The 25315-nt window shown below is 38.5% G+C and overlaps 1 long non-coding RNA gene across 1 annotated transcript in view; it reads right to left on the minus strand.

Moving 5' to 3' along the window:
• Positions 1-322: 322 nt before the first annotated feature.
• LOC139686195 (uncharacterized) overlaps positions 323-25315 on the minus strand; it is a 246452-nt gene continuing 221459 nt past the window's right edge. The window contains exon 4 of the long non-coding RNA XR_011700322.1: positions 323-431. This is a non-coding gene — a long non-coding RNA (uncharacterized lncRNA). The remainder of the gene's footprint in view (positions 432-25315) is intronic.

The following is a 25315-nucleotide window of genomic DNA, read 5'->3' on the forward strand; positions in this document are numbered from 1 at the left end:
TCAAGTTTTCCTCACTTGCATCTCTTATTTCTATAATCTAACTTCTCTCACCTTGTAGAAAAAATGACAAATGGAGAGGAAAATACAACAAGAGGAGTTCGAAGGAGGGCAGTGCCTTAAAGACACCGCTACTTCCCAATTAAAACTTCTTCTTCTTCGAGAAAACCTTTTACTAATTGTTAGCCTTGTTGTAGACGTTATCCTTTCATGTATGGCAGAGTAGGAATGCGGCCATTAAGAGGGGAGAGAGCAAAATACTAAACTTAAATGGGCCTCGCCATTAACGGCGCATGAACTAACCTCGAAGATGAGGAGGGCAGCAGTGCCGCTGGTGGTGTGGTGAACTAGAGCGGAGGTGTCGCCTCCTATGGGTGTCCTTGCTAGCACTCCTCCCGATTGTCTCTCCCGCTCAGCAGATCCACCATGTCATCCTGGTGGGAAGATTAGAAATCGGCATTCATTTTTATGAAATCCCTTAAAAACTAACATCAATTCACGAGAGCGACTACAACAAGTCAGCCCGTCAAATGAAATAGACTAAAAAAATTAAAGAAAGTTCTTTTTGTTTATTTAAGCTCAAATGAACTACAAATTACTATCCTTAACGAAGTGATTACTATTACTATACGGCGAGTTCAAATGTAAAGGGATTCCTCTTTAAACAGCAGTAGTGCAGAGTACCCGTCAATTGACTTTGGCGTAAGTTTACTCTGCCATTTGTCTGTTTCCATTTAAGCAGCGAAAAGAAGAAGAACCCTAATTAGCGACTTACGAAAGAATGACAGTGTAGAATTTATGTCTAAATTTATTTCAAGGTATTCCTTTCAGGAATTATAGTTATCAGAACAAATTCTCAGAAGCTTTATTGCAATTTTATTAGGTCATTAGCAAATTGAAATTCTATGTGAGATTAAATTCTAAGCCTCTGGTGAACATTTACTTTAAAAGCCAAATAGAAAATAAATTATTAGTGAGATCTGCGCATGCAATTAGTTTAAAATGAATGAAATTCATGGAAGTAAGATATGGGAAATTTAATTTCATGGTATATTACATTATAAAGGCAATACATTGTACTATTAACACGTTATCGTCACAGCTGAGACCTGTAACATTAACTTCTTTACCCATCAAAATTTAGTAATTATACACCCAAACTGGAAATCGTTATTGACATTTATTGTAGAAGACTTTAATCGGCAGGAATATTTCCAATATTCTTTGAGGATCTTCGAAAGAGGTCAGAAACCTTTTCATTTGATCTAATAGCAGACTTTTTTAAAATTAAACATATGTAATGAGACTGTATAACTTTTTGGGAAAGGTTCATATTGAGATAAAACCACTTGGTATTTCATTTAAAAAGTTCCATAAAGCTACGTCTGACTTACAAAGTCATCTTCACCTGTGAAGTAAAAATGATCTTATAAGACGCAATAGAGCTGGTGGAATATTTATTTGCGTACGGAAATAAAAACGTGTTTTTATATTCACCTCGAAATTTATGAGCAGTTCCGGCTAAGAGCTCTCTTATCATTATTAAAAAAAAGATAGATTCCCCGAAGGTTATTACACAGACTGATCGATCAAATTTACGCAATTTAGCATCAAAGTAAGTAATTATTTCTCACTATTCTAAAAGAAACTTCCTGACGTCCTTGACTCGTAGACTGGACTTCGTGATTCCTCTGCATAGATATGTTCTGTTAGCGACCTTTCGCATACCTATTATTTTGCAGGCATCCTCTTGCCATTTCACTCTGCCCGGGGAACTACTGAGGCAAAGTATCGTCATCAGAGGATTACTAAGCAGAGATGTCACGAATCTTTGCCATCCAAACTAGAACGCCTAAAAAACCTTCACCAGAAGTTCATGGCATTCTTTTTCCAAAAAGAATCAGAAACTGAACAGGACAAGTTTTCTAAGTGAATCCTAGGGCTAAAGTTATCGGTAGCCATTGGTGTGCCTTTTTCTCTAGGAAATACTTATGAAAGAATTCCAACATTTCCGATAAAGATCAAAACTGCCTGGAGTCATTTTCATTAAAGAATAGACAACATTCACGGCACTACTCTCGAATTTCAAAAGAAAATTGTCATAGAACGGAATATTATTAACGCTTAATTAAAATTTGCATCGAGAACCACTAAACAGATTTTCTTATTTTTATGCAAAAGTTGCTCTTGAGGTTTGACTAACAGAATGAAGCCTACGTAAAACAGCACCAAAGAAGATTAGCTCGCAGAAGCCAGGAATGTCACGTGAAGCTGGGCAACAAAGAAGGTAATATCGGTGGAGAAATAGTTAGTGGCGCAATGCAAGGAGAAGAAAACCGCGACAGGAAAGAACTTATAAACTTCTCTTAGTTGATTGAAAGTTTGGGGGGACGTAGACACATGCTTACAAAAGAAAGATCCTACAGCCGATAAAAAAATTAAATGAAGGAAAAAAATGGTGGGGATAGAAAAATATTCGCATCCTTATTTAAGGATTGATTTCCGTAAAACTTTCACATGAATAATCACTGACTTCATTTATAATGGTAAATTCGTAAAGGGCAATGAAATAGAAAACAATTGTCAAATTTCGAATAATAGTGACGGTTTGCAATGCTGATAAATGTATAGTAAAACTCAAAGGCAATTGAGGAACAAATTAAACTATTGCAATTTGGATATTTTAAAATGAGTTGACTTATGAAATAATTACTGAATGATATACCAATTAAAAGAGGTGAAAGAAAGACTTAAGAAACTTTTCCATCAATACGAATCAATTATTACACACTGTGTGCCTCAGTTATGTTCCTAGCATTTATTTTTCCGCTATATTCACTAATAATTGGCGTTATCTGTCTGCATGCTGTCCAAAAACGCCCACTCTCTTACATCCTTTACCCAGCTTCCCACCTTGTATCATAATCATCAACATACCATTTCCTTTCAGTATTTCCTCCATTCACTTCTATGTCCTTTCCGAATTTCCACAAGCAACTTCCTCTCTCAGTGCACCCTTTCTCAAAAACCTCAGTGCTTGTCCTCCTTCCTCTCTGCTCAACTTATTTTCTCTATTCTCCGCCACACATCACACCAAATCCATAAATGTACGCTCACCCTATTTTCTTTAAGGCTAGATCTCATATCTATAACGTACTACGCCTCTTACGTCTTTACCAATCTTTTCTTCTCCCCTTTCCTCAGTGCACCCATCATCAATTCCCCTCTTATTGCAAGTTACCCTTCTACTAACGCAATTTTTCTCCCAATATCCTGACTATTTCGCCTTGTACTCCTTTAAAATACTGCCCAAGGAGGAATATCATTATTATCTTTAGTGAATATTCTATTCTACACGACGTATTCTCCCTCAAATTCATTCCCTTTTCCACATCCGGGCCCACCTTTCTCCCCTCCCCCTTAAAAAGTAGGTGACCGGTATACTCCGTCTTAGGCTTCGCCCTTCGAACCTTAACCCTCCATTGCCAGCAACCTCGCTCACACCTTGCTTTCATTTGATTCCGCCTCAGGCTATTCAGGCGGCGTCAAGCGGATACGGGGGTAGTTTGAAATACAACTCGGGGTGCGGTGAAGGGAAAGCCCTCAGAAGGCACCATCATCTCCTCCAATTACGTCCTACAGCCTCCGCCGCACTTCCGACGCACCTTCGCCACATCCTTCCGGGTTCCGAGGTGGGCCTTTCATAGTAACTGTGTCTCTCTCTTGCTCGCCGGGTTTTCCTTAGTATTTCCCCAGGTTTCTTGGTGTAGTTCAATTTCTGATGGAAGAGGAGGTCGTATTTTATAGTAAATAAGACCAAGGAAGAGTAGAAGCATGTGTTGAATTATTTGAGACGAGCAACAAACCTCTTCTTCCGTAATAGTATTTAATTGGGTAGGAAACTGAAAATTAAGAAGATTCGAGGTTTCATAAATATGGAGAAATTAGGTGACATATATTTTTGGCCATTTAGAATAAAGGGATGCTTGAAATGTACACGGTAATTACATTGACTAATGATTAACTTACTGGAAATTAATCATACGACTGTTGCTGGAAGATGAACCAATCTTTTTAATAGAATTATTCGCTAGAATTGTTATCAGAAATAAGCAAAAACCGAATTAGCTACCGGACTCATTCATTGAAACATGCACTAAATACATTGGGAAAGAGTTGGGAACAAAAAAAATTAATAAAACGCTACAATATCTACGCAAAGAGCTTCTACAACCGATTTCAAGTTAGATTCCAAATGTGTGAGAGTTAAATGCGGTCCAGGAACATCGTCGCGATAATCTTTATACTAACTCATTAGGATATTAATGAGATCATAAAAACGCAGTAAGTCACGAGGGGAGTCCCAACGTGAATCACACGACCCCTAAAACCTTCCGAGAACGTCTGCTAAGTCTCCTCTCGGCGCCATAAAACGCTGGTGAGATAACCGAGGGGCGGAAAGGAGAAAAGAAGGTTGGTGGGGGAAAAGAGAATACGGGGGGAATAAAAAACAAAATACATATAACCAGGAACTCTGAATGCAAAACCTTGCTTCACCCACGAGCGCAGGAGCCGACCCGAAAACCAGAAGCGCAAACCTGCGTGTGAATTCTCTGTGCGTGCGTCCAACCTTGCCGTTGGTGCGCTCAGATCTTCGCGTGCGTGCGGTTTTCGCACACGCGCGCCACATTCCATGAGCACGCACACGCACTGACTCGAGTGCACGGCCGGAACGGTTCGTGGCGCGGAGGGTGTATTACGAGGAGGGAATTCATGTCGGGGATGGATTGCCGCAGCAGTGTGGACGGTAGGTTGGGGGGGGGGGTGCACGCGTGTGTGTGGCAGGAGGTGGAACAGAAGGGGGGATGAAGGGTGAGCGGGTTCGGATGGAGGAGAGGGGGTTGAGATTCGCTTTTGAAAAGGAAAGCGCGCACAATTGTGAATCAGCCGCCGGGCCGACGCCTGGGTTTAAAAACCCTAGCGCACTTCTAAATCAACCAACCGACCAAAACCATCTCCAGCCGCCCCGAACCCGCCATTCTTCCCATACTCCCCCCCGCAGCCCTCCCCCGTTCCTTCATGTGGCGAGAAGTGCACGGGTGGGAGGATAACGGGGGAGGAGGGGAGTCGGGTGTCGTACCACGGAGAAGGAATCCAACCCTTTACCCCGAGCGCAGTAGTCTCCGCCTCCCCTCCCGCCCCCCTCATCCGGCTCGCCATCATAAAATCGTACGCACACTCCTAAGAGCCCATCGCGTACTGAACCCCCATCCCCCTTCTCTCTCCAATTCCCCCCCCCCGCACCCACTAATGGGCCGTCGTGACGAGGAGACACGAGAGGGCGGTAGGCGAGACGGGGGTGGGACGTACTGTGGGTAGGGGTAGGGTGAGGCGAAGTACGAAGGAAGTGCGGCCGGGGAGCGGGGCGTATCAGACGCTGCCACGCCTCCTTCACTGTGCACAATGCGAAAACCCATTCCTGTCATAAATGCCATCCACTTCCGCAGCAGACCCAATGCTCCTCGAGTCCCCTAACCATCCTCACCCCTCGTTACTCCGTATTTCTTGCCAATTTACCAAAAAACTGCAATGCGATACAGGAGCCAAAAACCAACTGAATACTGAGCCAAATTGCTTCTAGTCTTGGGATAAACAAATGGTATTTTACAGTGATTAATACAATTATTCAGTGAGTTTATTGATCAATGTCTACTCACAGAGCAATATAAAAAACTAACGAATGCATGTAGCAACCGACAGAGCAATCACGCAAGAAAGAAGGAAGGCACGAGGGAGAGGTAAATTTAAAAAAATCATTTTTTTGTGCGGTATTTTAAAATTTTTCAAAACTTGTGAAACAGCAGACTATATAAAGATATAAATAAAACACTGCCAGTGACAAATAATTGACAAAATTACAAGAGCAAATAATTGCGTGAAAACTTTATCTTTTGAACTGCTTATCCGCAGTTTTCAGTTTTACCGGCTGTTATATGTACTGACATTCAAGTTTCTTTGCGTGGTTCTGCAAAAAATTCTGGGACACCTTTGTTTAGCTTTATTTAATGAGGTAATGGGAAACTTATATGAGGAGTATGAAAGAAAAGTTAATATTCAAGGGAAGTGATACGTTTTATGACGGACTAAAAAGCTGCACTTACAATTCTTGGGAAAAAATCAGTGCCCATAGGTAAAAGAAAAAAAGAGCTAATTCCAATTTATAGGGGGTTGAATCATCAGAAAACTCAGTTATTATATCATAATAGAAGTAAAATTTTGTGGTCTGATCAATTTAAAGCTAATTTTTAATTTAGTAAATAACCGAATCGCCACAGTTGACAAGGCTACACTTAATATACGGCTACATATTAAAGAGCACAGTATTGTGCCCTTACACTGGTATAATTACAAAGACATTGATTGTATGCCTATTCATCATAGGATGTGGAAATTCGCTAATAATTAGCAAGGATATTGATCCCACTTATTCTTCAAAAGAATGAGGAACGTTGGTAATTAATTACGAGAAAGTGACGTCTTGCCTGCGTCAAAACAGCTAATGAATTTTCGGAAGGGGAGGATTTCTCCACGAGTTGGAATTTATGTTAAAAGAAACTCTTGAGGCATAATGAGATCCCGTTTTAATAATAGAATGAACTCCGATGAGCCGATAATTAAAGCCCAAGGCAGTGAGCCTGTAAAGAAATCCGTATTCTCGGCTACCAGGGATGTAATAATTTGTCACGAAATCATGATATGCAGTGTAAATTATTGGCAACAATATTTAAATCGAAACATTAATTTAAAGAACGTATAATAGTTGTTATATGGAACTTTTTATTACGTATAAGCAAGAAGGAAAATTACTATCATTACATCTGCACGATACCCTGAAAACTAAACACTTGGCTTATTGTGATTTAACACCAGTCACCGAGCATCATAAGTGAGTTTTCCTTCACTTGTATTCGCAATATATGCGAATTCAAGCGAATACAATTAAATCAATGATGATAACGACAACTACAGGTACCAATATAAAACCCAAGAAACAGCAGGAGATTCCTTGATGGTAACATTTTGACGGAGTCATCCGCTAAGACGCATTTTAATACAACAATTTCAGAATGTAAAAATCATTCGCCAGGATAATGCCGGTCAAGGCGAATGATTTTTGCCCTCCGAAATTGTAGCATTAAAATACACGCATAATGGTATTTAAGTGATATGTACATCCCTAAAAATAAGCTGGTAAGCTGTCAGTAAGAAGGAGCGCAATAAAATAAAAAGATTGGATGAAATATTGACAACATTTTTCACTTTGAACGAAAATACCCGAAGGTAGGAAAAGATAGAGTTCACCCAGCAGTAAGCCCGACGGCGTTTGAAATTCACACATCAAGGAGGAGGGGCCTGTTCCTTTCCCTATGCCGATTATGGTTTCCCAGGATGATCGTAGTACGCGAAAAAGTACTCAGCGTGGGTGTAACAGAGGGTGTCCAGAGAGGCTTGCAATTGACTATAATAAATATATATAAATTTATATGTGTGTATGTATACATATAAATATAAATATATATATATATATATATATATATATATATATATATATATATATATATATACATATATACATATTATTTTATTATTAGGTAATCTACCGGTTAAGATAGGTTTTCGGATGGACACAGCTACTAAATAAATATCTTGTGATTCCTAACAACATACAAAATCCAGTATCCTACTCTACATCAGGTCCCTCTTCAGCTCTGAGTACTTTCTTCCTCCCTTTATCCCGTCCAACATCCCTATCTTGCTCCTTCCCTTTCCTCGTCTACCTAACATTCTCCCCTCAATTACAGTTTTCAACATCCTGCTGCCGGTCAATACCCCCTTCAGCCACTTTTCCTGCCTCCATAGGATTGCTCCCAGCAAACCCTTCTCTTCACCCACCATACCAAGGACTTCATCATTCGTTTTCTTCTCTGTCCATTTCACCTTTTCCCTTCTTCTCCACACCCACATTTCAAAAGCCTCCAGTCTACGTCTATCCTCCTGCTTCAATGACCACGTTTCCGCGCCGTGCATAGCTACGCTCCTTATCAAAGTTTTTACGAGTCTTTTCTTAATATCCTTACTCAACGTCCCTGTCATCAACTCCCTCCTCCTTGTGAAAGCCTCTTTGCCTAACGCGTCTTCTCCTTACGTCCGAGATATTTCCGAGATACGTAAACTGTTCTACCTGCTCTAGTTTTTGCCCTCTTATTTTAATGTTTAGCTTAGCCTTTGTCTTTCTAGAAAATCGCATGACCTTTGTTTTATTAATATTGATTCTCATCCCATACCTGTCGCACTGAATTTCCAATTCGCTGAGCAATGCTTGCAATCCCTTGGCTAGCTGACAAACTAAAGCTTGGTCATCAGCAAACCTAACTGATTTTTCGAATTCCCCGCCCACCTTCATTCCTACCTCCAGTTCTTCCCATGCTTTCTTCATCATTTTCTCTGCATACAGGTTGAACAGCAACGGTGATAATCGGAAACCCTGCCTTCCACCTCTGCCTAACATTGCCCATCCGGACTCCTCGTTCCCCAGTCGCACCTGAGCAGTCTGAGACATGTAAAGGTTTCGGGTCAGCCTCCTTTCCCTCCAATCTTTTCCTATTTTCTTCAATATACTCATTAGTTTTTCCCAATTCACTCTATCAAACGCTTTTTCTAAATCTACGAAACAGGCACAAACGTCCTGGTTGTATTCTTTACTCCTCTCGATTAATAATCTCATTACTGCAATGGCATCACGAGATATGAGACAAAATGCTCTTAAACGATATACAATGACACTTAAAGATTACAAACCGCACCTTTACAATCACACATGGGCTGGGCTGACTCCATACATACAAGTACAACGCACGGCCATCGCCGCACTCAGTCCATAATCACGCACTCTCCAATTTCACTCGTGCCATTAAAAATCATGCTCCGTTAACACATCATTCACTTTCACAATACAACTTCTCACAACGACCACTTCATGTAAAAACGTTCTGTAAACGAGTACAATAGTGTAATAATCACTGATCAATAAAGTTTATCACCCAGTGGTGTTTTTACACTTTTTCTTATAACTCCTAAAATTGGATGGAAATGGCTCAAAAAAATCTCCAAGCAGCTTTGTTCTATTCAATAATAGTTCTTTTTCGAAAAGGAATTTTATCTGATTTTTTTTCGTGGTACTATTTTTATTTTAAAACTGTAGTCGTTTTTTCTTTTATAATTTGGTTTTTGTATCTCTTTCCATAAATCTTCCAACGCTTCGTCATTTTAAACAAAACATCGCGCCGAACCTAGTCCTTTTTCTTCTATTTTTCAAACTGTTAGGTCCCTCCTTTCTCGTCTATCCATTTTTTTGGTAGTTTTTCGCGTATAATTCCAGTCACAAACGCTTCAAGGAAAATTGTACAGACTACGGCGAACACAAGGCGTGAAAAGTGAGGAGCATCCTACATCTCATTTCAGTTCTTAACTCCATATTTGTCTGGATACATATGTGTGTATGTATATATATATATATATATATATATATATATATATATACATATATATATATATATATACATATATATAAACACACACACATATATATATATATATATATATATATATATATATATATATATATATATATACATTGAAAAGGAACATGACGTAGAGGAAGATAGCTTAGGTCCAGGCATACTAGACAATGAGATAGAAAGGGCATTAAGGGAGATGAAACTAAATAAGGCCGTGGGGGTATATAACATTCCCGTGGAACTTTTGAAATGCTTGGGAAAATGTGGGAGGAAGAGGCTATATGGGCTGATCCGTAGTATTTATGAGTAGGGAATCTGGCCGGAAGACTTTGTGAGATCAGTTTTAGTTCCTATTCCGAAAAAGGTAAAGGCCACGTCATGTGAGGACTATAGGACAATTAGTTTGATATCACGCAGCTAAGGTTGTTCTCAGGATCATAAACAAAAGGATAGAGAGTAGGGCAAATGATTACTTAGGGGATGATCCGTTTGGGTTTAGGAAGGGGAGAGGTACGCGTGAGGCCATTGCAGTAATGAGATTATTAATCGAGAGGAATATAGAACACAACCAGGAGGTATTTGCCTGTTTCGTAGATTTCGAAAAAGCGTTTGATAGAGTAAATTGGGAAAAACTAATGAGTATATTGCAGAAAATAGGAATAGATTGGAGGGAAAGGAGGCTAATCCGCAACCTGTACATGTCTCAGACTGCTCAGGTGAGGGTGGGAAACGGGGAGTCAGGATGGGCAGTGTTAGGAAGGGGTGTAAGGCAGGGTTGCCCATTATCACCGTTGCTGTTCAACCTGTACGCAGAAGAAATGATCAAAGAGGCATGGGAAGAACTCGAGGTAGGAATGAAAGTGGGCGGGGAATTCGTAAAATCAGTTAGGTTTGCTGATGACCAAGCTTTAGTTTGTCAGTCAGCCAAGGGGCTGCAAGCATTGCTTAGTGAATTGGAAATTCAGTGCGACAGGTATGGGATGAGAATCAATATTAAGAAAACAAATGTTATGCGATTTTCTAGAAAGAAAAAGGCCAAGCTTAACATTAAAATAGGAGGGCAAAAGCTAGAGCAGGTAGAACAGTTTACGTATCTCGGTAGTGTTTTGGACCAACACGGTCAAAGTAGTAGGGACGTAAGGAGAAGAATTGCGCTAGGCAAAGAGGCTTTCACAAGGAGGAGGGAGTTGATGACAGGGACTTTGAGTAAGGATGTTAAGAAAAGACTCGTAAAAACTTTGATATGGAGCGTAGCTATGTACGGAGCGGAAACGTGGTCATTGAAGCAGGAGGATAGACGTAGGTTGGAGGCTTTTGAAATGTGGGTGTGGAGAAGAATGGAGAAGGTGAAATGGACAGAGAAGAAAACAAATGAGGAAGTACTTGGTATGGTGGGCGAAGAGAGGGGTTTGTTGGGAGCAATCCTATGGAGGCAGGAAAAGTGGATGAAGGGGGTGTTGACCGGCAGTGGGATGTTGAAGACTGTGATAGAGGGTAGAATGTTGGGCAAAAGAGGAAAGGGAAGGAACAGGATAGGGATGCTGGACGGGATGAAGGGAGGAAGGAAGTACTCAGTGATGAAGAGGGACTTGATACAGAGTAGGATGATTGATTTTGTGTTTTGTTAGGAGTAATAAAATATTTGTTTGGTAGTTGTGTCCGTCCAAAAACCTACCTTAACCGGTAGATTACTTAAAAAAAAAAAAATATACATATATATATAGCCAGCATTACTCATTATAATGCAAACATGGGTACATAGAACTTGACCGTAAAATAAACATTTCATACCACCCGAGATATCAGTCACTCGTTTCTGCTGAACTTCGTCTCTATTTGGCTTCCGGAAAAAATATAAAAGTGTCCATTTGATGACAACTTGGCATGGTTGGGCCAGGAATTAGAACAGCGGGCCCGATTCATACACTCAAAACCGCGCAAGTGGCATGAACTGGCGGCGGACGTCTGCTGAATTCCTTTATCGAAAACCTTCCACGCGAGAGGATCCTTTCATGAGAAAAAAAGTGACCCCCTCTAATATCCTTCACGCCACCCATTCCCCCTCTTCCTGTCCACACATCAATCCACCCGGCGCCTCCGAGTTCGACATCGGGATCAACCTCCTTGCCGGATGCCTCTCCGACCCACTCTAGAGCCCCTTTGCCCCCAACCCTTACTCCCATCACACCCCCGTCATGCACACCTCCCTGAGTCCAAATCCTCCCCCATGGTTTCCTCCGGAAGGGAAGGGGACAGAGATATCCGGGAGCAACGTGGGCCGGGGTGGCGGGATTGGTCGCGGAGTTAAAAACCAGTAAATGAGTTCCGTTCTGCAGATCGTGTCAAGTACTTGGGGGAAATGCACGCTTTGCGTATGCGTGGTCGCCTTTAAGAATCTAGCATTAATGAAACGTGAGCCTGAGTAGCAGGGAGAAAAGAGTGAAAGAAACGTGCGATTTAGTGTTGATCTGGTTCCGAATAAAATACGGTTAAATTATTTGGAACCTATCTATGAAAGGATTGCCGTAAGAGCTGAAAAAAAAAACGAAGCAATGCTTCCTAGTTCGTGAATTTTTCCCAAGAAAGGACAAGAGGCATGTCGTGGCGAATGCTGCCGGACCTTGGAGAGGAGAATCTAAAGAGCAAAGATGTTAATGTTTTCAGGCATCTTAACGCCAAGGTATCATTCATTCCGTTTTACGTATGAAGTCAAGATAGGATATAATCCAACAATCATTTTACAGCGGCTACATTTTACATTTACATTTTACATATGAACGAAAAAAAGTTGGAAAATATAATATTTTCAAGAAGAGAAATCCACCTTATGCTATTAATCCATAATATTTATTTATCCTACACAAGTTTCACGAAGTCACGGAAGCACCCACTAAATAACACCATTCTCCCATATGAAAACATTTTACTTTGTATTTTCACGGCTGGCCTTCCTACACCCATGGCACGTACCCAACTGGTGACGCGATATATGCAGATAAATGCAGTAGAGCTTAGGAGAAAATGGGAAAAATACAACGTAAAACCCATGCCCACGGATATTTTCCTCCCATCAGTTCAGGGATCATTCAAGCTCCAGACTATTATGGGAAAGGAAAATAACAACTCAATCATTTTCCGCAAGTGGAAACAGTTTACTTATTTTTCATTAATTCGGGAAGGAACCAAGGGTGAACAATATATATTACGCAAAGATTTTCAATTAAAAGGATGGAAATTTAGTCTAGGGTCGCTTTAGATTGACGCAGGAGCTTAGAAAACGCAAGCTTACGGTATTGCTTATTATTTTTCCGAACCCGAAAAAACATCCGCTGTCGACATTGCTAGAAAACGAAGTACAGGTACGAAGCGTACAAAGTAAATATAGTTTTCTTTCTAAGAACAATTTTTCCAAATAGCTTTACCTATTCGAATAATACAATTCGTTAACAAATAAGAAAAGAAGAAATCTGCATAAATATGAAATGTAATATTTCATAAGATAGATTACACGTCGTATTTTCATCGATATCAAATGAGTGTTTTGAGACGCTGAGTTAACTCGGTTGGGAACATTATCTGCCCTAAATTATACCACTACTTCATTATACTAGGACAAAATAAGCATAAATGACGGTCGGAGCATTATGTTTAAAAGATAGAACGCATTTCTCCCACAAAATAAGCAAGGGCAAAAAGAAAACATTAACATGAGAGTATTTCTGCATAACTCATTTTCTTCATAGTCTTTACCAAGGAGTCTTCCGTTTTCTTCATTGTCCCTAACTCCCCTGCCATGTGCCCCCTTGTCGGTCTGTATATGTAGATGAACCCTAATACGTCGGGAGCGAGGCGAGCTATTCCCCCTGCCTACCCTGATTCCGGTGTGGATGCGCGAGAGGGAGGATTTCAATGAGGGTGCGCAGTCTGCCGTGCCCTCACTCCAGGCTCGTGAAGGCTCTTGGATATGCGAGCTTCACGGAGCGTGAACCGACCGATCTCAAAAGTGTTTGATTCAAGCAGCTGCGTATGAGTGCGAGAATTTGCGCAGCAGTTTAAAAAGCACGTACAGGAATGTACAAATGGGCATTTCCTTCCAAGTGGATGTGCTAGTTACGCAACACCAACCACGAACGCCGAAAACTCTTTGGAATACCTCACCGGATTAAAGGGTCTATGATCATAATTTATAATCTATATTCGACCAAAATATGGTACATTTGACACCCATGCTTGGGCGCGAATTTCGAAAATGATCATTTGAAGCAGGTTAGCCACCCTCACATCAAATTGCGTTTATTTCAAGTAATGCGCGGGAAAGTTTGCCCCATTAGAGATTTGCAAAGAACTTTTTTGAATGGCAAGGGCTTTAGTAAACAAAATGTAATAATGGTTTAGACAGGTTTAGAAATTTAATACTTCTCATCATCATGATACGGAGGTAAAATAACAACAAGCAAATATCATCGAAAGAGGTATGTCGTGTGTGTAATCTAGAACTTTCTTCAATTCCTGAAAGGGATACTATATAAAGGTACACAATTTTCACCCGCAACGGTGTTTCAGACAAAAAAAATAGAGACTCGGATGTAATTATGCGCTTACCTGAGCCTTTCAAAAAAGTTATGAGATTGCACCGCGTGCAACATGTCACTCGTGAAAATGGAATTTTCAGCCAGGAATCCAAAAACAAAACACCTGGAAAGCAATATATTCCAGGGGAATTTTCAAGGGAAAAATTGCTTCACCGATTCCCCACGAAATAATGCAAATATTCTTTTACTCTTCCAGTAGTTCCTTTACAAATTGAATTCATCGTGAGAACGAAAAATTGAATTAGTAGTCTTCATTCCATCCCACGTATTTTAACCCTTCCTTCCGCGATTACGACAAATAAAGTAGTCAGCATAACAATATTTCCGCTCTACTTCAAGATTTGAAAAGGTTTTATCCCAGAATGCCAAACCTAATTTTTAAGCGGTTTGTTTAAAAATATTCGTGCTTCTGTAAACTCGTTATACTTCCAATGTTCTTGTAAAGTGACTAATTTGGAGCATACGCAAGCATTACGGCTACCAACATGCATAAGGTAACGCATCATTTCCCTTAAACAGTTTATTTCATAATGGAATATATAAGGAGTACATATCATTCTTTCTAATATTCAAGTATTCTTTCGGATTTAAGATCATCCAGAAGAAAGCGCCTTACTTCAAAGGCGGTTCTCTGCATAAAACAAAAGCTCTTTTTTTATAAAGATCCATGTATACAGGTTTATTCATATATTTAGAACTTTAATTCTGAGATGACGGGAATTAGATATTTATTAGCTAAAGTCAATTTAACTTGATTCCTATCTTGAGACAGCATTTGCATAAATATGAAGAATGTAAAATTCTTGTATATTATTCAGCTTAAATTTTTACACCTCTGCGGCTTTAATAAAAAATCCTTGCGTATGCCTTGATGACATGAGGAAATCTAGTTTATAAAAACACACGCATATTGACGATGTTTGCGTTATGAAGCAAGATCCCTACATTAGAGAATGTTTACATGTATTCTGCTCAGTTTAATTATTGTTAAGTCATGGAGTCAGATAAGAGAGTGGGACAGAATCGGAGTGGTAATCATAAGGAAAATCTAAATAAATTTTTTTACGCAGGAGTATATTTTCTGGAGTTTTAACTATTTATTTCTGAATCAAAATATTTTTTAACGATATAATTCACAAAATTTTATATTACGCATGACTGTATTATTGTGAAAGTCAATTCTCATATATTTTACCGGCAAAAGTCAGAAAATTACTAGCAACTGAACTTCGTTTTCAGCGTTACTCTGAGACAGCAGCAATAATAGTGCAAGTAATTAATGAGACGTCTCTTTAAACTAATATCTTCAATTCAATAAGTAAACCGCCCATACACATTAGCATGTTTTACGCACCGTCAATCAATGACTGAAACCTAAACGATACAACTTCATAGATAATTTAAGTATCATTTGGTTACTCGTTATCATTCTTTCCTTAACATGCTGCACAAAAATATATAAATTCTCCCCATTGTACCAAAATCCCTAAAAATCTAATCCTGCCGAGGAATTTGTAGGCAATTGATACCATCCTATTTTTATTTCGTTGATTTTTAATCAGATGATGTTCATCAAATTAACGAAGCCTCTTAATTATGGCTAACAGGACGTAAAATGTACACTGTTTCCCAGCGAATGTCATCCGGTCGACCTAGGGAGCATTATCAATTTGAGACAACATCTAGTATGAATTGTTCACGTCGTGATCACCGACAGGAAATGTCTCTAGAGAAATAAAAACGTAACCGAGGTTTGGCTTTCGAAGGCAGCAGTTTTAACGGAGATTGTCATCTAGGAGATTATCTTCCGTAATATTCGAAGCTCGCCGTTGTATTGGAGATTGCCATCTGGGAGGTTATCTCCCATACCATCGGAGTGTCTACATCCCATCTCATGAAAGTCTATCCTTTCATCTCATAGTAGCGTTGATAGATGCTGAAAGAGAGTGCGGAGTAGGGCACTTGTGAGAATTCGATGAGTTTCATAGTGGGGAGAATGAGTGGTTATCGAGTTTATTAATTCACCACCCGTTTGGATTGATAAATATTTCCATCTTGCATCTATTCCCACGCATCCTTATTAGACAGATACACTTCTGAGATGTATTAGACCGGGTTCGTTTCTCCGACACGGCTCAGATTTGCTAAATATCCGCCACCGTCTTCCAGCAAGCCTACACTCCCTTGTCTTATCCCTTGCTATGTCACCTCAACTCGAAAATGTGACAGTGATTACTCGATTATCTTACATTCGCTACTATTAAGTCCTATCATCATTATCCATGTCATATCTCTAAACAGACACTTTGAGATTCCTTCGCGATTCCTTGAATGCCAGGTTACATAGTCTTACGAAACAAACTGCGATTCAAACTATCGATGTTCAGTTGAAGGACTTTTAATTAAAATACCACATTTTGATGTAAACCATTATCCTTTAAGTACAAGGCTAGGGTAGGTTAAAATTTTACATTTAAACTGGGTGGCCGTAACCAAATAAAATGTCTGACTTATATCATTAACAACTCATTAATCACTCATGATAATGACATAATATTGGCAATAGAACTGGTCACCCCAACCTGATGTGTGCTTCATGCACTGAGGGATAAGAAATACGAGAAGAGCTCCACCCTCAACTATCAAACAAAGCTTTGGTTTGATAATTGTTATCGACTCTCTTGATAATCCGTTTTATTCAAATTTGAGGGTTCAGAGCAATTGTTTTACCCAAATCCACCGCTGAATCAAAGATAAATTACGCTTTTGATATTAGGAAGCCTGAATCAAAATGGATCGTCCTTGTTTTAAAGACTTGAACACCTATGAGATGGGATTATTTTTATATTCAACCGTAATTGAATTGAATTTGCTGACATTTTAACAAACGCTATTAATTGGCAAATCGTAATTTCAAAGAAAAATGAAAGGGTTCGATTTAGACACTGAATCCTTCGCCAGGTAAAGGCTTTGGTGCTTGAATTAGCTCAGATTCTTGGATTTACGGCATATATTTTTTCCTGACAATGCTTTCAGGTCTCACGCGTTCTTTTCTCTCTTTTTATCTCTCATATCCCCACGGAACAAAATTACGGCTCCGGTCAACCGGGCACCTTCTTTCATCCAGTTGGTAAAAACCAAGGACATAAAATGACGCTAGCCACGATTGTCGAGTGGGAGCCTTCAGCTTTGCGTGGCCGCAGGTGAGCTCCGTGCGGCAGATGAGGCACCGAATCGTCCCGAGCCTCGTTCAACCCCATCTTTGCCATCTACATTGCAGCTCTGAGCGAGGTCCCGCACCAATCCTCTCCCCGGGAACCAGCCACCCACCCCTGTTGCAAACTACTCCCTTTGGCCCAAAGGCGAAAAATGTCGGGAGGCGCATATTGAACTATCTCCCCTCGATTCTCTGCTACCATTCTACGCTCGCCAGTCTCCTTGAAGTCTACCCCCTTCGGCTTCCCCACTCCCCTTTTAACCCCTTCCTATTCTACCCCCCAAATCCCACCCTTTCCCACTCCCTCTCCTCACATACAAAAGCCGCTTTCATTTCGCCGAGCATTGCCGGTTGACGCGACCTCCCTTCGCACCCCGTCGAGACGTCCTTCTCCCGAAGGCATCCCATTTCTTCGCTCTCCCATAAAAGCAGGCAGCCGCGCGGGAGAGATGAGTCTTGCCGTGGCTGGTAAGAGTAAAAAGGAGTCGAAAGGTGAGGGTGAAAAGGGTTGAAATACGGTGGAGGATAATGGGGGAGGAGAGGGTACCGACGGAGTTAGAAAGAGGAAAAACTGTGGAGTACCTATGAAGGAAAATGTCGGGGTTGACAATTTCAATTTTTTTTTGGTCTCTCCGAGAACGAAGTGGTCTCTTCAGGTCTGTGGACAGTACGCGATGCCGGCGTTTTAATAATGCACAGCGTCGGAAGCAAAATAAAGCGGAAACTGGTAATGCCAAGAAATTTACGCCGCACCCCGAAATGTAATCTGGCTCGCGAAGTTTCATTCGCTCTGTGCGGTTATGCGCGTTTTCCGAAAGCAATTGTAACTGCCAATTGCAATCTACAGAGTTGATAAGGACTGCAAGTGGTTATTGAATGTATTTCAGCATTTCAAAAATAACATTTTAGCTAGTATTACCTGTAGTAATTTACCCAAATCCAGGAAATGCTGCGATTTATTTTAAAGACACCGAAGCCCATATTGTATATTTCTCTTCCTCAAATTGGGTAACGATAATATTTTATTATGATATTACTTATGGTATATAGTCCGTAAAATACCTTAATTAGTTCACAATGCATTCCTCAGAAGAGCTTGATTTTTCAATAGTTTGCGTAAAATGTAGAAATTCAACGAATCATTCAACTTTGCTGCAACTAAAACCTTTGAATGGAAGGAATTTCGCTCTGATTGAAGGGTCAATGACAGCATGCTATTTTATATCACATAATTTATACTTATAAATGAGACTTTAAAAAATCGAAAAATATATGGTGCATTTTATTAGTCCTCTCGCTGACAATGGGAACAGTGGCGCCCGAGAAACATGCATAAAATGCCCGTTCGTGAGCAACGGGAGATGAAACGCAATGAAGCACGAGCGATTAATTTCCATAAGAATTGTGAGAAAAAATTGTATAAGGAAGAAGAAATATTTTTTCATTTTTTTTCACGTTTCCTCCAGAAAAACGGCTCCATCATTTCAGCAGGCTCTTGATGATTTGGCGAAAATTTCCAAGCATATGAACAGCGGATCCGCGTGCAAACCCCACCCCACTTCTTTATTATGTGTGGCGAGAAGAGAAGTGTAATGATCCTCGTACTTGCTTCCCGTTCCATGTCTGTCTCCCGAGTTTGCGATTGTTCTCTGAACTTATTGCCTCATTTGACGAATGGTCCGTGAGTAGCTTTTGTGGGAAGGGATATGCGAACTTTGCGCTCGAAAAGGTACGGCTTTCCCGGAGCACGGCCAGTATGAAGGGTGCTAGAGATGGGGCGAAAGAATGGTGACGAAAATGTGGGCGAGGGGTGTCAGGAAAGGGGAAAGGGAGGGATCGGGTAAAGTAGGGCGGATTTTGCAGAGAACGGGGATGAGGTAAGGAATGGCCGCGGGAGGAAGAGGTGCTGCTCTCTCATATCGCCTCGAATTTTAGAGCTGATAGCTAACTGGAGCGTGAGAACAACTAGACTTGGAGACCCAACGTTACACACCCACTCGCCCTTCCCTCATATCATTTCTTTTATTCCGGAATCGCCTCTAACATTTCTAGAGATCCTTTTCCTCATATCTCCATGCTGCAGGTTCGGTTAATCTCACCTTTGGCTACATGTTCCTCCATACCTCAAATTGGTGCTCTGAAGGTCTGGAGGTTTTACGTCCCAGAAATTTCTGTCCTCGTAGAACGACAAAAGCCACCAATTCAAATATACGATCAGCTCACCAGTTATATTACTTAAATATTGTTTCATGGAAAAGAAACATTACCAAGTGATTAACTTAAATAAAATATAAAATTAAGTATACACTCGTAATTAAGTATATTATAAATTAAATATATTATAAAGAAATTTGAAATATTTCACATTTAAGAAAGAACATTTGAATAAAATTATCCCTTTATTTATTGTCCGGGAAAGAAGGAGTATATAATGATTAAAAAGGCCAAGTAAGATAAACGATAATTAAACGTTAAAAAAATGATTAAATGCAACCAAGAAATTGTGCTTAGCAAAGTTAAGAATAATTAAACTTTAACAAAAATATCGTTCCTAAAAAGGACCACAGTATGACACTAATTTCTATAAATAAATCTCATGCATAGAATTTTCATTAAAATTATTTGTATAATATTTGCTCAAAGCATTTTTTAAATAACTTTATTATCTCTCTAATAGTCCATCATACAAGAGTGAGCTTAGTGAATATAGCCGCTGGAATGAAAAGAAAACAGAGATAAAGTTTTTTAATGCCAGTATTGGGATTGAAAATATAATTAAAAGTGTAAACTTGAAGAAAAATAAAATATAAAAATTGCTAAAACACCGATATATATTTTGCATTGATAGAGCCCAGTTATGATATATGTACATACAATATAGAGCAGAGAATATGACGGAAAATGGTCATGTTTTTGAGTTATTGTTATTCAGGTAAATTCAAAATTGCCGGGAATTTAAACTATTAATGAAGCTTCTCCCTGAGGACCACAAGTGCAATACTGTGTACCCGTATTTATATACACTATACTCCACAGTCGTCATTCTATTTATTAATGCAGATTCGCGTGGGTACGTGGCTAGATTTAATTAGGTCTCTACGACTTCGGGATATGAACATACAAAAGAGCAAATTAAAAATGTAAGGTGGAAAGATAGGAACTTCTAAACGCCGCAAAATTAAGTGGAAAGCAGAGAAATTAAAATGATAGTGTGATTGAAGGGAAGTAATGAAGGGAGGGGAGAAAGGAAGTGGGCGAGTGCTAGGAGGAGCCGAGTTGTCGAGTTAAAAACCTCACTGAGGAGGCCTCAGGCTCAGCAGCTCTGGCGAGCGGGCTGAAAATAAGGACGCGGGGACGAAGGGCGGGAGAGAGGGGAGCGAGGGAATAAAGGAAAGGAGACATCTTGCAGAGGAAAGAGGCGGAGTGGAAAACGGCAAAAGAGAAAGGGCGTTGAGCTTCGCTAAGCCACCCGACGGAGATATTTTTACTCTAGAGTATTGAGCAACAAATGTTGCCCTCACACGGTGGAAAACTCCACGAGGAATAATTTCGATGCCTACACAAAATGATCATGTTCAAAGACCTGGCTGCTTTGATCGGTTGAATTCAATTATGCGGTCATGAAAGGTGGACTTCATTGATTCAATATATTTTTTTCATCTCAATAGCTTGGAATGGTCAACGTCCGCTGCCCTCAGTGGCGTTCTTCCAAGTGTAGCAAGTACCAATTTATTACCCAATTTAGCTCACGAAAATTTTTAATGAAAAGCTTAAAGGATGGATGAAATCGATGTAGTGACGAATGCATGAGATTAATCGAAAAGTATCCGTCTCAAGTCCTTGCAATTGTATCTATCGTACAAGGGTTTTCATTTTGAAAGTACAGCAGCGTCTTGCAGTTGATTATTTACTGGCGATACAACAGATGCCATTTGAAAAGAAGCTAAACCAAAGATATAACATAGGAAAGGTTAATAATTACAATAGAGAAATTTAATTTCATTGAGTTTAGAGAAGACTTTATTATTCAAAATTTAAGAAAAGAAGATATTCTAAACGTTAGAGCTAAATGATGAAAATTGTTGGGACGGAGTTTGCTAGTATTAAAGGGGAAACATGCTTTCCCTCATTTTAATTCTTTAGTCTTATCTTCATTACTTATGTCTAATAATTTGGACTTTAACTCACATTTAATTGATTTTTCTTTCAAGAAAAACCTTTAATATCTCACAAAATATTAAGCTGTTTATCAATGTCACATATTTTCTACCTCTCCTTATTATGTTTCATATGCCTATCCTTTTTCTCTCTCAACCTATCCCACCCAATATATTCCCTTTTACCTCATTCTTCAAAGCTACATCGTCAATTACATTGATCCGCATCAAATTTTACTGTCTCCTTTGAATTTCTTCCAATAAGAAAGAAATATACTGATGATAAAACTGTGCCCATCCAAAGTCTACCATAAACGGTAAATAACTAATATCTAAATAATAAAACGCCCTCAGCCAAGAATAATTTTTTCGCATTTGCTCAGAATGGCAATTCAACAAACATTTTGACAATATCAGCAGTTCTTATCCAGCTAAATATATTTTTAACTAGGTGAATCTGGTTCACATAATCAAAACGCCGCTGCCGATGGTTTAATAAAAATGAAATTATCTTGAACTATTGCAGCAATGTCAAAAAATACGAGACAGTACGATATGACAGCCGTTGGCGCATTTATAGATTAAGTTGAATTTTATGACTGCTATCATTTGAGTCCAAGTTAATCAGAAGTGAAGTTCATCAGTTCAAATCCGAAAACGAAATGAAGAAGCTGAGAAGAAATTTTAAGATTTGGGATGGCTCACGAACATGACATCCATTCATAAACTGCTTCCGATAAGAAAATTTGAGTTAAATATTCTTCAATAACTGTAATAAAATTTGCCACTATCCTTTGGGAACGAAGGAATTGGTCACGGTGCCAAGAGCTCGTCAAACCTCGCAACTACGGCAACAGTGTACAGTGTATGGTTTTTGTCAAGGTAAATAAAATTGTATCTGCATGTTATGAAAATTTTGATTAAATATTCACCCCCGCCAATTTTAACCCCATAACTCAGAGGACCGAGAACGTGTCCATAACCAAAGAAGAAGATAGGTCAAAGGGAAAAAATAAAACAAGTGCTTTGAGGCAGGGGTGCGGAAAATGGCTGGAAAAGTTGGGAATATTGGAGAAACGTTAGGACGCATAGCTAAACGAAGCTATTTTTCACCTTTTCCTGACCTTAGGGGAAATTTTAGAAAGACGAACTCGTGGAAAAAATGGCTGAGATAAGGAAAAGTTTAAAAAGAGAAGAATGAAAGAAATGAAATAAAAAGATCACATGAACGTTATGAGTGCAGTGCGTAATCTAACTATCTAATGAAGCATGAAGCAGTGTGAATATGAGTGACAAATTTTTTTAAATATTCGGGGAATTCAAAATTTGTGATTTGAAAAAGAGAGCTGAAGGAGTTGACCATAAACTAATTTTTGCATAGCAATATTATACAAGGGATTAAAGTTTTCTAAACTACGGTGTGTTCACATAGATGTTTTTCAGGTGAACCTAGGTTAACTCTAAACGAACGAACCAGAGAACTATTTCGTACTAAATGAAATAGAAAACCGTAAGAGTTATGGGGATTTATACGATGTAAAACTTAATAATGCGAATATTTTAACAATAAAATAAGAAATAATTTCATTTGGATTTGATAAATTTCGTTTTTCAGAGAGTGCAAAGAGTAAAAAGATTGAAAATTATTGATCCTCCTAAGCTAGATAGCTCGAATAAACACTGTAGTGTCTGTAGTAAACAGTTGAAATTTTTCAGTAAAAAAGCTTTCACATCTTTTAAAATATACTTCACTAATTTTTGAAACAATTTTTAATGATTTATGTTTAAATTTTTTCCATACATTTTAAATAAAGAGAGAATTTCGGATGAATAATAGTACAAAAATACTTTCGCTAAAAAATGTTGCTCCCGTCTAAAGTTTTCGAATCATATATATATATATATATATATATATATATATATATATATATATATATATATATATATATATATATATATATATATATATATATATATATATATATATATATACAATATATATATTATATATATACAATATATATATTATATATATATATATATAAATATACATGAATAAGAGGACACCGTAGTCCAGGGGTGGATGATTGGGCAAACGATCGGTGCGGTTCCTGGGCAGGCCTCTCCGGGAACTCTAAGCTCCACCCAAGTTTTATGATTTTTTTGGTACCAGGTCTTCCTGGGAAACCCGGCATTGGTAAAGGAACTCGCGCCCATTCCCTGATGTGCCAATTTCACATGCCAACTCAGTACTCAGTAGGTGAACTCTACCATCACCAACCGAACTGACCTAAGGGTTTATTACTGTGTTTAAGGTGATATATATATATATATATATATATATGTATATAATATATATATGTATATATATATATATATATATATATATGTATATAATATATATATGTATATATATATATATATATATATATATATATATATATATGTATATAATATATATATGTATATATATATATATATATATATATATATATATATAAATATATACATACATATATAGTCTTAAGGAGTGAGTCTTACTCGGAGAAGGCCGAAAGCTTAAACAATGTAAAATGTGAGTGTCCTTTTAAGCGTTACTAATTTATTTGTGTTCTATTGTGACGTCCACATATTATATTATATATATGCATATATATATATACATATATATATACAGACATACACTCGAAATTAATGAATAAGAAAAACTTATTTTAGGACTTGACACCCGAAATTGGCAACAGCTAAAGGGACCCTTTTTAGCATTGATAGAGATATCTTTATTTGGATGCAAAATTCAAGTTCTGAAGCAACATACCCAACTAATGCACGTTCCACTACGTCTCTTAAATTGTAGTGGTAGTGTTTTGTGATTTAAAACGACTACTAGTCGCTAGGAGCTAATTATAAAAGGTTATTAGAGCATCTGACGAATAATGATCGTGTGGAAACGTTTCAATTGCATCGAGAACTTGTTGTAACTTTGGAAGTTGTTACCTTTACCGCAATTAATTATGCAAATGAAATCACTTACGAGTGTTATAATCTATCTGGAAAAGAAGGACGGCTGAAATACTATTTAATACCACAACACGAAGCTTCCCATAAAATCTGCAGTGTGAGACAAAAGTAAATTAAAAGAAAAAAAAATAAATTTGATGGCATATCAAAGACATCGAACGGCAGATGGAGAAAAATGAAGTAGTAAATTTAGTATCTTAGTCGCAAAAAGTTGCCCATTTTTTTCTCTCTCTCAATACCGTAATTGTATTACAATTTTAACCAGTGGCAGGAAATAAAGAATGATTCCTTATTTTTGAACCTAATAACTATCGTTATTTGGTTGAAAATTCCTTTTTACTCTAATGCCAATATGTTCTAAAAGAAATTGTTTAGCCTAAAGACTAGTAAGAAACAAGAAATAAAATTATTGAAAAATGAAAATTTCTGTCCGTTTTCATTTATTTTAAATGACATTAATTATTTATTTCAATCAAAAGTTCACAATATTGCGCTGTGCTACGGCTGAATATGTCTGCAGCACCAAAAAGAGAATTTTACGTAAAAAAAACTGCGTGTGGGCGATTGTCGGCGGATATTATGCAAAGAGACGAAAGAATATTCTGAAGGATTAAGATTTTTCAAGGCTGCTGCCGCTTTTTCCCCAAGTTATATTTTGTTTACGCATTTTCATTTGTATTTCAATGAATAAAACATACTTAATGCAGGGAACAATGAATGATTTACAATCTCTTTGAGTAAATTTACTTCAAA

The sequence above is a fragment of the Hetaerina americana genome, unplaced genomic scaffold (assembly GCF_022747635.1).
Source record: "Hetaerina americana unplaced genomic scaffold, ioHetAmer1.1.p SCAF_132, whole genome shotgun sequence".
NCBI classification, from domain to species: domain Eukaryota; kingdom Metazoa; phylum Arthropoda; class Insecta; order Odonata; family Calopterygidae; genus Hetaerina; species Hetaerina americana.